The 18,001-nt window shown below is 39.7% G+C and overlaps 1 protein-coding gene across 4 annotated transcripts in view; it reads right to left on the reverse strand.

Moving 5' to 3' along the window:
* Positions 1-18,001, reverse strand: part of fam172a (family with sequence similarity 172 member A) — a 259,551-nt gene that overhangs the window by 105,299 nt on the left and 136,251 nt on the right. The gene's annotated exons all lie outside the window — the stretch shown is intronic.

The raw sequence follows: 18,001 nt of genomic DNA on the forward strand, positions 1-18,001 counted from the left end.
CAAATTTGAGGGGTTTTGAGTTTTAGTAACTGTATTTTGTGTGTGTATACACTATATATATATATATATATACACACACACACACACACACACACACACACACATATTTATTTATTTTTATTTTAGTTATAAAGCTGTTTAATGCTGTCATTGTGAGATCTGCATTTATTTTTTTTTTTATTGCTCTGATTGTAGAATTAAATATCATCGGATAGTTTATTTAAAAGATTTAGCTCCCAATTCACATTGCTACTTTGTAGTGGAATGAAGCTTACTTTACGACCACTTCAAATTGTGAGTAGCATGTAGCTTGCCGCACTACAGTTTCAAAATAGATTATTCAACACTGCTCTGGAGATTCTGAGTGTTTACATATTATAAATACCCAGAATGCTTTATTATGAAATCTGACCTGAACTGTTAGACTGCTTGAGCGCATGGAGAAGATGATGCTATAAAATACGTTGACATTCAATCAGTTTTAAAACACATAAGGAGGGAAAATCAGAATGAGAGAGGAAAAATGAGAAATAGGAAGGTGAGCACAAAAACACACACACTTAAAGGAGGTAAAACATCTGAAGTCCATTGAGAAACAGATTTCAACATCCTCTAAAGGTGCAGAGTTCAGTGGCATTTGTACAGCTTTGTGGCTTTCTTTCAGTAGAGTAATTTTACAGACTTTTTGGCCTTGAATATAGGATTTTATTCTCAAGAAAGCTCAACTTACATGCAGCAATTTTGGTTTTGTATTAAGATTGTAAAAGGTCATGTTTATAACTTTTGTACCAAAACTGAATGAAATCCTGTCTACATTAACATTACATTACATTACATTAAGTACACTGCACGATACACTAGTTTGAAAAGATTGCGGTTCTTCACCATTTTGTAAAGTTCTCTAATCAGATAGCTCCTTGGTCGTGTTTAGAAGGTACACCATGATTGGCCCAAGTCACATATGCTGCTTCTAACATTAAGGTTAAAGTTAGGATTAAGAGTAGGTTTAAGGTTAGGGGAATGTGTAGGGTTTCTATACGACTCATAATAAACAGTAAACACTGTGTTTAATTAATGTAGAATAAGTGTTTCCAAGTGTTACTGCAGATTGAGGGTTCCCTTGTACACACAACCCAGCTGCAAGGATGACAGGGGTTGGCAGGGTTATTAAATTTTTAGCTAGAGCCTAGCTATATATTAGCAACTGTCTTGCCATCCAGAAATAAATAAATAAATAAATAAATAAATAAAAACATGCATACTATTGTTGTAGCCTAGTAGCTGGCTCGTTAAAATTAGTCTAGACTTATTTTAACATTAGCCTCAACAAGACAAGTTGTAGGTCTTTACTGATCTGTAATGATCAGTGGCATAATGACCATATAAATATTAAGACATCAACTTAATGTTCGGCTATATCTGGCTATGTATCCATGGTGTTGATGGCAGTTTTTTAAACGTTCAGGATTCTTTTCAAAACCCTTTGTTAACTGTTAATTTAAAAGGGCAGTTTGGTATTGAAAAAGTAATTCAACTTGTTATTCAGAAAACAACAATAAATATTGTTTATCGTTCAACCCATTTTTGTAATGTAATTTAATATACCGTGATAAATGCTTGAACAATTATCGTGACGTGAAAATTTGATACCGTCACATGCCTAAGCAGCACTAACTATATTGGTTGCAACAGCAACCATGAAACCACAAAGCACGGTTAAACATTTCACATGAAAAAAAGTTTAGTCATTCACATAGCCTATTTTTGATAGTAATGTAAAAAACACAATACTAATTGTTCAACTTTTTTAAAATAATTTTTTTTTAAATACCATATTAATAAAATACCATTTATTATTGCTCAACCATTGTAAATATGTATCTTTAAGTACACACTGTCATATGAACATCCAGTCAGTAAATAGATCAGGGGTGCTCATTATGTCGATTGCAAGACAACCACTGATTGATCTCATTCACATGTTAAAAAGAAAGGTGAGTAAAGAGAGCAACTACACAAATAATGAGAATCTTGAAGATTAATTTTTTATTTCCTCATTACGGCTCCCAAGCGCGCAGATTTCCAAAACGTAGGATAATGAAGAAAGCTCTACCTGATTTTTTTTTCGGTCAGGTTTAAGGGTAGGGTTAGGGTTGGGTTATAGTTTCTCCAACCAATCAGGTAGTGCTTTCCTGATAAATATTACCAAATCATCCAATCAGGTATCGCTTTCCACATGAATATAAATAACTCTTCCCCTGCCATCCTACATTTCGAAAACTCGCCCCAACGCACTGTCTAACTGACAGACAGCTTCTTTGTGTGTGTGCTTTGAGAGCACTCATGGTAATACGGATAATGCATCTGTGTGACGGTCAAATACCTTTGCGAGGTATTAATAGAAGCACAGTCAACTTTCCAAAGTGTTATATATATAAAAAAAAAAAAATTAAAATAAAATTAAAATAATGATGAGACAGTGCTTCAGGAGATGTGGGCTGTGTTTTATTATATTTTCCAAGTAATTTTTTGGCTCGTGCTTCCTCTTGCGTTCTCAGATGTGATTCAGTCCATGATCCAGAATGACGACTCCTAAGTTCAATTCAGACTAATTTTAACGCAATAGAACGATACAGTAAATTAACTAATTATTGTCAATATATTATTGTGCGGTGACTAGTCTCTCTCATCACATCCAATCCACAATTTGACAAATTAGCTAAATAAAAACAAAAAAACAACAAAAATTAAAAAATGTTTTGTTGCATATACGTTGTGCAGTTGCACACAAACCTCCTGAATATTTGTTCCTGTACATGATTTTTACACACACTATGGTGCTCCACGCCCTGTACAAAACCCACCTTGAACTGAAAATACACATCAAATGACCTCTACTTCACTCTGGTTCCCTTCAGTCTAGCCCACCGAAGACTATTAAAATCAGTGGCAAAGTTTCTTCCTCTACTCTCCTCTCTCCCACCCTCCTTCCTTCTGCAGGTTGGAAAGGATGTGTTTGAGGTGAACTCTGCATAGCACTATCTCAGAGAAAAAAAAAAAAAAATACATCAAAGTGATCAATGTGGGAAGGAGAGGCATGCGAGGTGAGGTTCCCTAGGACAGGCCAATCAATGCGCGAGAGAAACCTTGCCCAGGGCCCTTATGTAAATAGAGGCACGTCCGGTAACCCCGGGAGCCGACATGTGCATCAGATCAATGGGGCGCTGCATTAAAAACCTTTAAGCTATATCAGATGCCTGCCTACTAAATATGTAATGATGAACCCCTTAAGATTTCACAGTGAACTCTTTAAATAGCGGAAGAGATGCATGTGGGGAAGAGTGAAAAATCTGTCTATACGTTAAGTATAATGTAAAATATTTTTACTTAAAATAATAATAATAATAATAAACATTTGTCTAAATAAAAAACAACAAAAACACAGTTGCTCTCTATTCAGCTGTTTTTGAATGAAAAACATGTCCTGTGTGTATGCACTCTAATCCTCTTAAGATTTTTGAGTGCTGTCACTGCCTCAGACTGAATGTCACAACGTACAGTGTTCATGTAAATTACTGTCTGATGAACTGAACCAAAAGGTACCACAGAAAATAATGCCGTAACTAATTACAAAACTAAAAATCATACCCAATTTTTGTTATTGCCTTATCTCAATTTGTGTTAAATATTTTGCAAGTAATTATTGTGTTATCGTGATCACTCGTTGCTGTCTCTTCCGAGTACTCGTGTGTATGTGTGCCCATCACTACCACTTTATGCAAATGCCACAAATATGGTTACAGCTTTATAGATCACAACCTTATGTGCACTTGTAAAATTACCACAAATATAGTATTTGACCTTTAAAATTAGGTTGAAATATTCCAAATTCTACCAGGACATTCTAACTACAACAGAATCATAAAACAACTACATAAAGGCTATTTTACATTAGCATGGGACAAAATGAAGTGTCAAACAGATGCTTGAAATATGTCTGTCAAACATGACACGGCTCATCATGGATGTTCAATGGCTTATTGTAATACATAATTGCATATTCTATTAGGCGCTTCTATTGCGATATACATTCACATGCAAATGGTTACATCCAGATGAACCACACAGAAGATGACAGACTATAAGCAGGCATAACAAACACTATGTCAGCGCAGACACATAAACACACACACATGCAGCAATCTCAGAGCTGCACATCAAATCAAAGTCTCTTCTCGCTTTAAAATGTATTCTGGACATACACAAACACACACACATTCCTAGAGTGTGTCTTTTCATCGGTGTGAAGATAGGCACACAGACATTTGCTGATAGTTTACTTATAGAAATATTGGAGAAGGGTGATTTCTCTTATCATACACTCGTTTCCATCTGAATTTATTCCTCTATCCATGTTTAGGCCCTAAATAAGCCACAACACACAGAAATAACAAATAAGACACAACACAATGGAATTAAGTGTCACGGTTCCGGCATTTGTGCCAGCTCATACTGTTGTTTGTTTTTCTCTCTCCCTCGTGTCTCACAGGTGGAGCCAGCACACATGATCAGCGTTTCCATGGGAATGCTGATCATTCTCGGGGAGGTGCTTATCACGGCAATGATTTACTTGCCCGTTCCACCTGCTTCACTCTGATGGCACTCCCTACTTATGCCTTGAGTTTCCCCTCTATCTTTGCCAGTTTACTGTTTGCTGTCAAGTGTTAACTGTGCTCTCTTGTGTAGTTGGAGCTTGCTCGTGTGTCTGTTGGTTGCCTGTCTGTAGAGGTGTGGTTACCTTCCCATTTAACGCCACCTTCGCCTGTACTGTGGCCCAGTACCTGTAGTGGAGGATTCCTCGGTCTCTGCCCGCATCTCGGGGGTGAATATCGCACCACACCAGCTTCTACGGACTCTCTTCGGATTGCTCCTCACTTCCACAACGCACACACTCATCATACTAACACACTCATCCCTTAGCTCTTAAGCGGCTCGTTTGACTCTGCTCTCTGCAGCCGGCGCCGGGTGCGCCTGTCCTTATTTGAGATACTTAAATTCACTGAACTGTTTCCCTCTGCATTTGGGTCCCTTTTTCTCCCCTCACCCTCTGACATTAAGTCACTTCTCAACAAAATTAAGCCACGACACAATGGAAATAAGCCACAACTCAACAGAAATAAGCCACACCACAATGGAAATAAGCCACAACACAACAGAAATACATGTCTACATAACAGAATTATGCCAGAACACAATGGAAATAAGCCAGAACACAATGGAAATAAGCCACAACACAACTGAAATAAGCCACAACACAACTGAAATAAGCCACAACACAACTGAAATAAGCCACACCACAGATTGTGGTGAGGGCCAAGCGACACCTGTGGAAAGAAGGGCAGAGAGAGTGAGAACAGTAAGGATTGACACCTGTGATAGCTGTTTTGTGTTTGCAGTGAGAATTGGGGGGGGAGTGGGATGCACAAAGCTGTGTGTGTGTGTTTGAGTGCTGGCTGAAAAGCAACAAAAATAAGAGACTTATGTTGGATTGTTATCTGACACTCCTCCTTTGGAGAGTTAAGGACCATGTCACAGTGGTGCCAAAACCCGAGAAGGAGGAAGGATATGCTGCCATGACGTCCTTGCCGCTGGAAGAATTCTTCAAGTCCCTCGCCAGCATCCACCAAGCACAACACCAGGCACTCACCGCGCTGCGGAAGGAGCAGGAGAAGTGTTTCGAGGTGCTCCTCCAGGCCCAAGTGGAGGACCGGCAGGTGTTGCGGAGCTTGCTGCCCCAAGAGGGGGCTTCAGCCGTAACCCCAGCATCAGCAGGACGGACCCCTTGTGACGCTCGTGAAGATGGCACCACAGGACGATCCGGAGGCCTTCCTGGAGCTCTTCAAGCACACGGGCAGGGCCCTGAAGTGGCTGAGCTCACAGTGGGCGGTCCATCTGCTACCGCTACTGTCTGGGGAAGCACAACTTGCGGCACAACAACTTCCAGTTGCCAACTTACTGGAGAATTCCGATTTGAAGAAAGCTATCCTACAATGGGTCGGCAGCCCAGAACAGCACCGCCAGCGTTTCCGCATGCTGACGCTGAGCGAGGTCGGATGCCCTTTTGCCTTCGCACAACAGCTCTGCGATGCCTGCCGGTGGTGGTTGCTGGCTGAGGAGGAGGGTGACACAGATGATGTCATCAACATTGTGGTGCTGGAGCAGTTCGTCTCTCAACTGCCGAAGGGGATGGCAGAGTTGGTCCAGTGCCACCGTCCAGCATCGCTGGCGGAGGCGATCCAGTTGGTCTCCCCAGAAACAGATAATTCCTTCCCCAAAACCGGTTCCCCAGTCCCGTGGGCCTTTTGTCCCGCTGGCTTTCCCTAACCCTCTCCGCTCTCCCCCACAGGCTGGTGAATCCGCTGCCACGTGTGTGGGTGTGAAGTCTGGGCCGATCTGCTGGAGCTGAGGGGGTCTGGGGCATTTCCAGGACCAATGCCCCACGGCGAAGGTTGAGACATTGGTCAGGGTCCCTGATGCACCACAGGCCGTCCCCGATCGAGTATAAAGGGGGTTACATATCAAGCATTGGTGAATTCAGGTTGTAATCAAACCTCCATTCACCAAAGCTTGATTCAATCTGAGGCATTGGATACTAGCCGGCGGGTGAAGGTAAGGTGTGTGCACGTGGATATTAAAGATTACCCGTTAGTGACGGTCATCATTCAATTTTGGGGACAAAAGCATAGTGTAGAGGCTGCGGTTAGTCCCTGCCTCACCCATCCACTAATCTTGGGTATGAATTGGCCAGCATTCACTGCTTTATTGAGGGAAATTTGTGTGGATGTGTCCTGGTACAAAGTGTCTCAGTGTGTGGTTTGTGGTTTGTGATTCACTGGGTGGGGAGGCGGAGCCGGGGCCATCTACGTCAGCTCCGCATCAGAAGGACGTTTTGGCTTCCCCAGCCCTTAGAGAATTCCCTGCAGGCGATACCCCTCTGGAGCAGACGCGAGACGAGACCCTTAGGCACGCCTTTGAACAAGTGAAAATGAATGATGGTCAACGTCTCCAGGCAGACATCACACTCGCATATACATATTTTTTTAATTATCAAGGATCGGTTGTATCGAGTGACACAGGATGTTCATACAAAGGAAGATACAACCCAACTGTTAGTACCGAAAAGCAGTCGAGAGTTATTCCAGATGGCTCATTATAATCCGATGGCGGGTCACTTAGGGAAAAAACACTGAACCGTCTAATGGCCGGTTTCTATTGGCCGGTGCGACATGCCGTGAATGTCAGCTGGTAAATCCAGCTGAACAAAGCACAATGTTTATGTCATGTACACAAACTGTATGAATTATTGGGGATTAAATTCATTTGGACCAGCGTTAATCACCCCCAAATGGACAGCTTGGTCAAGCGATTTAATCAGACACTAAAAAAATTGGATTCGTAAGTTTGTGCATGAAGACACTCGAAATTGAGACAAGTGGCTCGAGCACCTATTATTTGCAGTTTGAGAGGTCCTGCAAGCCTCCACGGGGTTCCCCCTATTTGAATTATTGTACGGGCATCAACTGGGCGGCGTGCCGACGTCCTACAGGAAAATTGGGAGGAGGGACCTTCAAACAGCAAAAATATACATAATTCAATACGTTCTTGATCTGAGAGCAAAACTCCACACACTGGGGCAATAAACACAGGGAAATTTGCTCCAGGCTCAAGAACGTCAAAGCCAGTAGTATAATAGGCATACTCGGCAACAGGAATTTTCACTGGGAGATAAAGTCCTTCTATTACTCCCCACATTGAGCTCTAAATGACTTGCCAAGTGGTAAGGGCCCTCTGAGGTCACACGGCGAGTCGGGGAAATTGATTATGAGGTTAAACGAATGGATAGAGGTGGATCACGTCAGATTTACCACCTCAATCTCCTAAAATAGTGGAGAGAGGTGGTCCCCGTGACTTTGGTGACAGTGGTTCCAGAGAGGGAGGAGCTCGGACCGGAGGTGAACTTAAAAGCTACCGATCAAGTCATCCTGGTCACTTGCTGAGACCACCTCTCACCATCACAAATCAGGGAGGTTGCCAGGATGCAAGGAGAATTCTCCGACGTGTTGTCATCTCTTCCCGGTCATACAAATCTCATAGAACACCATATTGAAATGACCCCAGGGGTAGTGGTATGCAGTCGTCTCTACCGATTACCCAAGCACAAAAAAAAAAGTAGTTTGGGAAGAATTAAAGGCCATGTTAGATATGGGGGTAATAGAAGAATCCCACAGTGACTGGGCCAGCCCAGTGGTGTTGGTTCCGAAGAGTGATGGCTCTGTCCGGTTCTGTGTGGATTATAGAAAAGTCAGTGCAGTGTCTAAATTTGATGCGTACCCAATGCTCGACCGGTTAGGCGCAGCTCGCGTTTATTCAACACTGGATTTAACAAAGGGATATTGGCAGATCCCCTTAACTCCCATGTGCCGTGAAAAAACTGCATTTTCCACACCGTTTCGCTTACACCAATTTTTCACCCTTCCTTTCGGTTTGTTCAGAGCTCCGGCTACGTTTCAGTGGCTCATGGACAGAATACTCAGACTGCATGCTGCTTATGCCGCTGCCTATCTAGATGACATCATTATTTACAGTAACAATTGGCAGTGGCACCTGCAGCATCTGAGGGCTGTCCTGAAGTCATTGAGATGGGCGGGACTCATGGCAAACCCTAAGAAGTGTGCAATTGGATGGGTGGAATTACAGTATCTGGGCTTCCACTTGGGTCATGTACAGGTGCGGCCCCAAATTGATAAGACCGCAGCGATTGCAGCCTGCCCGAAACCTAAGACCAAAAAGGAGGTGAGACAGTTCCTGGGGCTGGCTGGCTATTATCGTAGGTTTGTACCTAATTATTCAACCGTCACCAGCGCACAAGCTTTTGCTTTACGCAGATTATATTTTATTATTCTTCTTCAACCCCACTAGATCTAAGCCTTGCCTCCACAAAATTATTAATTCCTTTTCTAAGTTCTCAGGATATAGAGTCAATTGGTCTAAATCCGAAGCTTAGGCTCTGACAGCATACTGCCCAGTAATGGCTTTTCAGCTGGACGCTTTCCAGTAGCCCAAACAGGGCATTAAGCATTTGGGTATTTTATTCCCAGCAAATTTGTCTGATTTAGTTAGAGTTAATTTTGAGCCCTTAATAAAAAAAAATAAAAAAAATAAAATAAAAAAAACATTCAAGCGATGTGGGCAGGTGGGCTTCATTACATTTATCTATGATTGGGAAGGTTAATGTTATTAAAATGAATTGTATTCCAAAATTCAACTACTTGCTACAGTCTCTCCCTGTAGATGTACCCCTTTCTTATTTCAAGCAATTTGATAGTATAGCAACTCCTTCACTTGGAATGGTAAGCATCCCAGATTACATTTCAATAAGTTACATAGGCCGATTGACAAAGGTGGGCTAGGCCTACCCAAGATTTTGTTTTATTATTATGCATTCAGTCTCAGACATTTGGCTCATTGGTCGCTTCCACCTGAGAGAGCCCCTCCCTGGTTTTGTATTGAACAGGACGTTCTTGCCCCTATTTTTCTATTGCAAAGCCTTTCTATTAAACTAACCGGAGAAGTTAAGTCACACTCCGTTATCTCGCATTTGCATGTGGTATGGACAAAAGTGTCCAGTGTGTTTAATTCGGACATTAATTTAAATGTTGACTCAAGCATATTAATATATATTAATAAGTCCCCTTTCTGCTGGTCAGAGTGGATTGTGAGGGAGGTTAATATGCTCAGTGACTATATGAGAGTAGAGTGTTGAGATCTTTTGAAAATATGGTTCAACATTTTAGGATTCCCAGATCTCAGTTCTTTAGGTATTTACAGCTACACCACCTGCTTTTAGGGGTAGCATACACCCCCCTAAAGTGGCAGATACTCTGGAAGTGGTGATTACTGCCTTTGGAAAAGCTCATGAGGCATCAGTGTATTACTCCCTATTAATTCAGAGTCTGGGGAATTAAACTTGGGAGAAAGATTTAAACTTGGTATTGGAAGAGGGAGTGTGGGCTAGGATTCTAAAAAACGTCAAGTCTACATCTAGAGGTGCAAGGGTGCGTCTGATGCAATTAAAGATTTTGCATCGATTCTACTGGACCCCCTCTAGATTGTACAGGCTTGGTCTTAAAGACACACCCACCTGCTGGCGATGCCAATCAGAAGATGGGGATACAACCCATGTTTTTTGGGGATGTGTTAAGATCCAAGAATTTTGGTTGAGGGTTCAGAGCATTGTGTGTGACATAGTGGACACTCAATTTTAATTTTGCCCCAGACTGTGTATTTTGGGTAATGGTGTGGTCCTGACGAAAAAAAAAAAAGCTGGGTCCTAACCAGTGTGATGATTGGCAGATAGGGAATCCTCAGGGGATGGAAGTCAACTGATGCGCCCTCATTTCGTGAGTGGTGCACCGAGTTGGGCAAGGTAGCAGCATTTGAGGAGATTAATGTTCAGGGGGAAAAGTTGTGATTTCATGTGGTTTGAGTTTGCATTTTCTGTTGTGTATTTGATTTGCTGCATGGAATCAACAAAAATGTGTTAATTACAAAAAAGCATACACTGAGTAAATAAAATTATTATTGCAAAGTATATAAAATTTAACTAAACAAATATATCACAAAAGGCATTTATAAAAAAAAAGAAAAAAAAGAAAACAAGCTAATTCCAAAAGATGCACATACTTTTTTCTTGCCACTGTAATTTTATTACATATTGTATATTAGGGGGTAATATTTCACATAAGTCACTTTTATTGCAGTTGTTTTTATAGTTTTTACATGTGTTTAAGATCCTTCCTTTTTCGTTACAAATTCCACAGTTTAGTTTTTAGAAACCATAATTACATCTATCCACTGTAACGAGGAGCATGGTTTTACCTGTGATTACCATGATCTTACTAATACCACAGTTCTGAAACTATGCAAAAACTATTGTAATTTTTCATAAGGGCAAATACAAAGGAGAATTTAACAAAAGAGCTTTACTGATTGGACCACCATGAATTAAGGATGAAGCTATGAGTATCACCTTTGTCAGGATTTTCCATTGCAAATCGCTCACAAGAAAAGTGACCTGATCAATGTGTAACATGCTTCCCCGTGCCCCAGAATATCTAAACAGAAGAGTAAACTTGAAATCCGTTTTTGAATATTATTTTGATTTGTTTTGGGGGTATAAACTGTGAAATATTGAGGAACTTATGTGCAACAAGACACGTTCTTATGAAAGAAGTCTTCCACCACCTAGAGAACTGTTCATCTTTGTAATTTGAAGCAGATATACTGTCTATAGTGATTTCATATGGTCAATAAAAGGCAGTTACCATTTTCATTTTACCAATGGGCCATATGTTTAATATACTGTGGATCTGCAATGAACATAAACACTGTACTCATAAAAAATGTCTAACAACATTTACTTAGCAGCGTCAAAACTAATTTAACCCAAAACAGCTGACAAATACTTTTCTTTTATGCTAAACACAAATAGTCACATTTATAATAGCGGGTAAATCAATTTAATACATTTAATAATAATAATAAAAATAAAAAAAAAAACATTTTTTATATAATTTTATAATAACAGGAAGATACATTTGAGAATACTATAAACATGAGCAGGAAAACACATTATTAACAGTATAACACAATTAAAAGTTAAAAGAAAACTAATTACAAAACCAGCAGTCACAAAATATGCACCCCCCAAAAAAACAAAAAAAACATACACCATCCCGGTGTCATCACAAACTCTCAAAACAAATATTGTGGCAGCACCATGGTAATGAATGATTACCATAATCATATATGTAGTATGGAATTTGCATGGTATTTTAAGCTACTTTAAAGAACACATGGTACAAATCTGGTGTATGCAGACACAGTAGAATGGAAAGGGAATTATTCTCCACACATACTGAACCCCCCTTCACCCCCGCACCCCTTCTGTGACCCTGTTCCAGTAACAGACCTGGGCAGCAAATTGATATCAATTAAAAGCCACATGAAAACGGCTTCCATTCTCCAATAACAATCTGTCTGCACTAGATTGCAATTAATGACAAAATGAGCCGGAAATACATAAATAAGCCACTGACAAGCTGCAGTCAAAGCTCTCTCCGGTGAATCCCTCCCAATGGAAGTCCAGAAGGGAAAAATTGGCTTTGATATGGCCCGTCATAAATCAAATAAATTAATAATTAAATGACAAAAAAAGGCACAAACAGGCAGATAAAAGAAAGCAATGACAGGAAGGAGGGAAAATGACAAAAGACAACCCACAGTGGGGAATTTTTTTTTACAATGTTGATTGTCAGGATCTCTTTTCAGGCAACAGAAACGAGTTACACACACAATGTGCAGGTAGAAGCTAGAGAATGAAGGGGTTTGGGAAGACTTTGTTCTTAATCACAGTGCCCGACAGAATCATTTTCCCACAATGCTTAGGTCCAAAGAAAGCCCTGGTCTAATAATGCGGCTGTTCTTTTAGTGAGAAGTGAATCAATTCAAGTCCAATCAGGATTTGAGCCCAGTTCAGATCTGATGTCCAGTGCACAAACAAAGATAAACAAGTCTGAGCTTCAGCGTGTGAATTTGCAGATTAAAACACATGGGATGGCAACTGTTTGATTCAGTTAATTGAAAAACACACACACGCATGCACACACGCACACACACACACACATTTTCTCAGCTATCTAAATGGGAACATACCATGTAATTATGTTTATATATATATATATATATATATATATATATATATATATATATATATATATATATATATATATATTATAAAGCTATCTATAATTCCTATAAACTAACCTAACCTACACCCTAAACCTAACAGAAAAGATTTTGCATTATTAGATTTTATTTATTTGTACACATTTTTTTTTTTTTTAAATTATGTATGGATTGTTTTGCCAAATCAAGACATCCCAAAATATCCCCAAAGAGTGGTTTTGTACAATTTTGCTCACTTCTGGATACACATCTGTCCCCAGACTAAGTACAGATCCCATGCATTACACAATAGTACTCCCTTCACTTCTGGATCTGAACCGACACATACATTTCCCAGACCAGTGGTTCTCAGACTCTACATGCCAAGTAACACCTTTGATCAAATCAGAAAACCCAAGGACCGCAGCAATGTTCACTGTAATTTTTTTTGCCTGACATAATGACATATTTTAATATTATACATATATAAAAAAAAAATAAATAAAAAAAAACAAACAAAAAAAAATCTATATTTTCAGTATTGGTAAATCTCATTAGAAGGGGTCACTCCACATACAGTACCACAGTTTGAGAACCACTATCCAAGACAATACTCCTAATAAAAATAGAGGCCGATACTAGAGACAGGAGTGGAAAGAGCTGTCAGCAGTTGTGTTTTATATTTCATATCAGTCTGCAGCACATGAATCAGCAAGGCATCAAACACACTCCATCAGACCACTCCATTGTCTAAGAAGAAGGCTTTGCAGTCAGCAGAAGTACGTTTAAGACCACAATTATGCTGCATCAAGACAAACAAGCATAACATAAATGTTAGAAATGAAAGACAGCTTAATAGGCAGAATGATAATTACCTGCTAAGAAGCAGAGCTTGTATTCTGGAGTTTAATAGATTAAGTATTAGTGCTATGGGCCTAGATTCATAATTCAGGGTGCCAAGGAAAGACAAACATCAATGTTTAGACTGGGATGGACGATGCAAATAAACCAGTGTTGGAGAAATTGCTTTGAATCTGTAGATTCCCAAACTCAACCATCAGAATGGGTGAAAAATGTGATCTTAGTGATCTAAAAACAAAACAAAAACATCCATTGAGCTGCAGTTCTGCAGACAGAAACGCCTTGTTGATGAGACAGGTCAACGGAGAATGGCCAGACTTGTTCGAGCTGACAGGAAGGCTACGGTAACTCAGATAACCACTCTGTACAACTGTAGTGAGCAGAATAGCATCCCAGACTTCACAACACATCTAACCTTGAGGTGGATGGGCTACAACAGCAGTACCTAATAAAGTGTTAAGTGAGTGTACAATAAAACAGCAAATGGTGAATAGTGATTATGAACATCTTAGGAACACACCATTTATCTGTGCATACACAATCACATACGCACCTATTTGATACATTTATTTCATCAAAGCCGTGACCACCCACACACTGGTGCACTGGGAAGCAGATGTATGATTACATAACTTGTTACATAATGCACCACATCTTCTCCAGTTCAGCTGCTCTTTTCTTTGGCGGAGAGTCAGGGAGGTTATGCGGGGCAGAGCTCTGCCCTGACGGCTCCTCTCGCAGGCCTCCAGCTACACTCACAGATGAAAGAAGGCCGCTGGAGCCTACACTGCACCTATCACACCCAGCAAGAAGATCAGAAAGAGAAAGACAGATGCAAAACTGAGAGAAGCTGGGTTCTGCTGGGACAGGTATGGATCAGGTGAGATTTTAGAGATGTGGGCTCTACTGCTCATTAGGTTATAGGCAATACAATGAGAGAGGGAAAGACTAATGCCATATTTACACTGCAAATGTGGCACAGAAGCTGCATATGAAGTGGCAAAGGTGCATTGTTTGATGCTGCACAGAGGCGGCATAATTGCATTTATATGAGAATTACAATTGCAGTAAATATTTAATGAAATTAAAGTTTAAATGAGAAATTGTAAATAAAGAAATATAAAATAGTGAATGAAGAATATGAAATAATACATTTAAATATTAGAGCTCTCAAAATTAATGCATTAACACCAAGGGCGTAGAATACGCGGGGGACGTGTCCCCCTTACTTTCAATAAAACCAAAGTCCGTCATCCGGGCAAATGTGTTTACGCTGTATTTCATACAGCAAATGTGTATATGTGTAAATGCAGACATTAAAATCCACTGGTCTGTCTCTTAAGTGACGAGACAGCTGCTCAACCGCGTACATGAGCTCTGAATTTCCATGGCAATAACACCCTTCACTCATGCTTTTACTGTGACATCAAGTAATGCAAGTTGTCTTATTGTATCTGTTGATGTTTTTTGATGATTATCTTTGATATTATTATGATATTACAGCTCACATCTTAAAGCGATATATGCTTTCTTTTAATTACGCAGAACATTCGGCACTTGCGATTACGCACACATTTTTATTCGAAACTGGATCAGTGGGCACACAACTGTCCCGAGGTATACCAGCTAATTTTCTCCACTTTGACAAATGTCTTTCACGGCAATAATGACGATATGGACAGGTACAAGTTAAAGCATTTTACAAGTTCTGACCCACAAAAAGAAAATGCAGTAACTAGGCCTACGTCAACAGTGAAACTGAGAAAAATGGTTTCACAGTTTTTTGATTTTACCAGCCAAATGTGGATTATTAAATTTCCACACTCTGTTTTCTTTGAAAATAAGCATAGTTGAGTGACATCTGCAGGACAGGACCAACAAGGAGACACAATTCCGGTCATAACACAATTTTGAAAAAAAATGTGTAGTTACTACAGTTTGCCTTTGAATGGCAGTAGTGTTGTCTGAGTTATATTCCACATTTACGAATTTCGTATATAATACTGTATATTTAAAAATGTTTTGTCAGCTGTGCTAACAAAAGCAAAAAAAATGTGCATTTTTTATTAACTGTTTTTTTTTTTTTTTTCCCAAATAAAAATTTTATTTAAAATGTCAGAATCCACCTGATTACATTAAGTTAAACAAACATATTAAAGTATTTTAAGGTCATTATTAATGTAGAAAAATATCCTCACAAATTACCCTTAACTCTGTGTAAAGACACCGTAGAGGCTGTCCAGACCAAATGCGCAGACCGAACATGTTCTTGCGCTAAAAGAGCTACACATAGCACAACAAATAAAACTGAATAAGGGTGTCTCAATATGCACTTTTAAAAATTGACACTCTTTTTAACCTGGGATGGCGTCTAAAAAAAATTTGGCACTCCTGCACGAGGAGCTGAAAAAAACAAAAAACAAAAAAAAACACGTGGCACAGCGATCAAAGACAGCATTCTAGCACATGTTCACATAGAAAAACTATGGATAACACCACAGACAAATGCAAAACCATTTTCAATGTGAACGGCCCTTTTAGGAGAGACAGAGAAGGTGAATTGTCAGACATGAGTGATACAGACAGAAGATGGAAAATGAGAGTGCCAGATGGAGCAAGGAGAGAACACTTTGTCCCCCTCAAACTCTGAATTCACCTCACAGACATGACAAGAAACAGGCATATAGAGAAAGAGTAAGTCCTGCCATGAAGCTATCCAACCCTGACACATCACTCTTACTTATAGGCACACTTTGATGTAGTTATAATTGCTACATACTGCTTTTGAAAAGAAATCAAATTTAAATTAACAGAAAGAAAGTCTGCATGTTGAAGACATTAATCGGCTTGTGTTTGAAGTGTATGATCAGAAACATGTTTGTTAAGAGTAAAAGTGAGCAGTAATTAAGCCACAGACTGCCTGTTTTCAGGCGACCTGTAAATATGGTGAGCTAAAGCTTTCTTCACCTCTCCTCTAGATGATGTACTGATGATGTAAAATGGTACTGTAAATGTTTATTTTACAATCTAGTGTTAAGTGTTACTTTGTGTTTGTGTGTGTGTGTGTGTGTGTCTTTTAAACAAAGTGGACCTCATTTTTACAAAGGTTAAAAAGTGAACAGTGTTGTCAAGAGGTTAAAGTTTGGGGACACAGGGTGTGATCCTAAAGTCAAAGGTGGGTGATGCTTCTATGACCCCATTGCCCAAACTCTCTCCTCTAGGAACACAAAGCCCAAACACTTCCATATCATATATACTCATACAAACTGAACATTGAATCTAAGGTGTGATTTGAGGAGTTACAGGTGCAACACATATAACTTAAAAATGAAGCATGTCATGCAGCTAAAATGATTCATCAACCAACTCGTATCTGAGATTGTATGCATGGTCATTTATAAGATTTTTAAAGTTTGATGACCAAGCAATCATCATCCAAGTCATCAGAATATACCTGCCAATCCATACCAGAGAGAGAGATAGAATGGACCTATGAAAGGTGTGAGCACAGTTTGTATGAGAGTCAGTGTATTTAAGTGTGCATTCTGTGCATATGTGTGTGTTTGAGAGGGATAGAGAGGGGGAAAAAACAGGGAAGCATCAGAGAAAGATGGCTAAACAGGTCTCTGGAGGAAGACCACCATGCCTTCACCAGTGAGAGGCTGTCACGGCCACAACGGTGCATAAATATTTAACATATTCAAATTACGGAACACAGACTTCTGCCTCAGATAAAAACATATATTCCTGGAATTATCAGAGGAATGCTAACCCGTGGCCTTCCGCTCAATGACCCCACACACAGACACTTTAAAAGAAAAGACAGGTTCATAAAAAGTGCTCCATGTAGGTATGTGCATGAAAGAAAGTGAGAAAGTGTATGTTTATGTTAGGTCAAAGGCTAGCCAGTTGGCTCTTGAAGCAGTTGTCCTTACAGTTCACACAACTAGCCTAGAGTTTGTGACAAGCTTCCTGTCCCTTGACCCCTGAGGTGATGTAACACAGGGTACATAGCTGAGAACTGAAGTTCACTGGGTTCAAGTTAGACTTAGAGTTAGTTCACACAAAAATAAAAATGTGGACATTATTTACTTCACCTCATGTCATTTTTAAATCTATGACATTCTTCCATGGAACACAAAAGGAAAAATCCTTAAGAATCTCCAAACTGCCCCCCCCCCCCAAACACATTTACAAACAAGCTACAAACAAAAAAAAAAAAAAAAAAAAAAAACACATGGAATAAAGACCACATGACTTTATTCCAAGTCTTCTGAAGCCATACAATGTTTTTTTGTCCTGTGTACGGAGTGAATATTTAAGTCTGGAAATCTTAATATAACTTCATAATACA

This window comes from Myxocyprinus asiaticus, chromosome 3, assembly GCF_019703515.2.
Source record: "Myxocyprinus asiaticus isolate MX2 ecotype Aquarium Trade chromosome 3, UBuf_Myxa_2, whole genome shotgun sequence".
NCBI lineage: Eukaryota > Metazoa > Chordata > Actinopteri > Cypriniformes > Catostomidae > Myxocyprinus > Myxocyprinus asiaticus.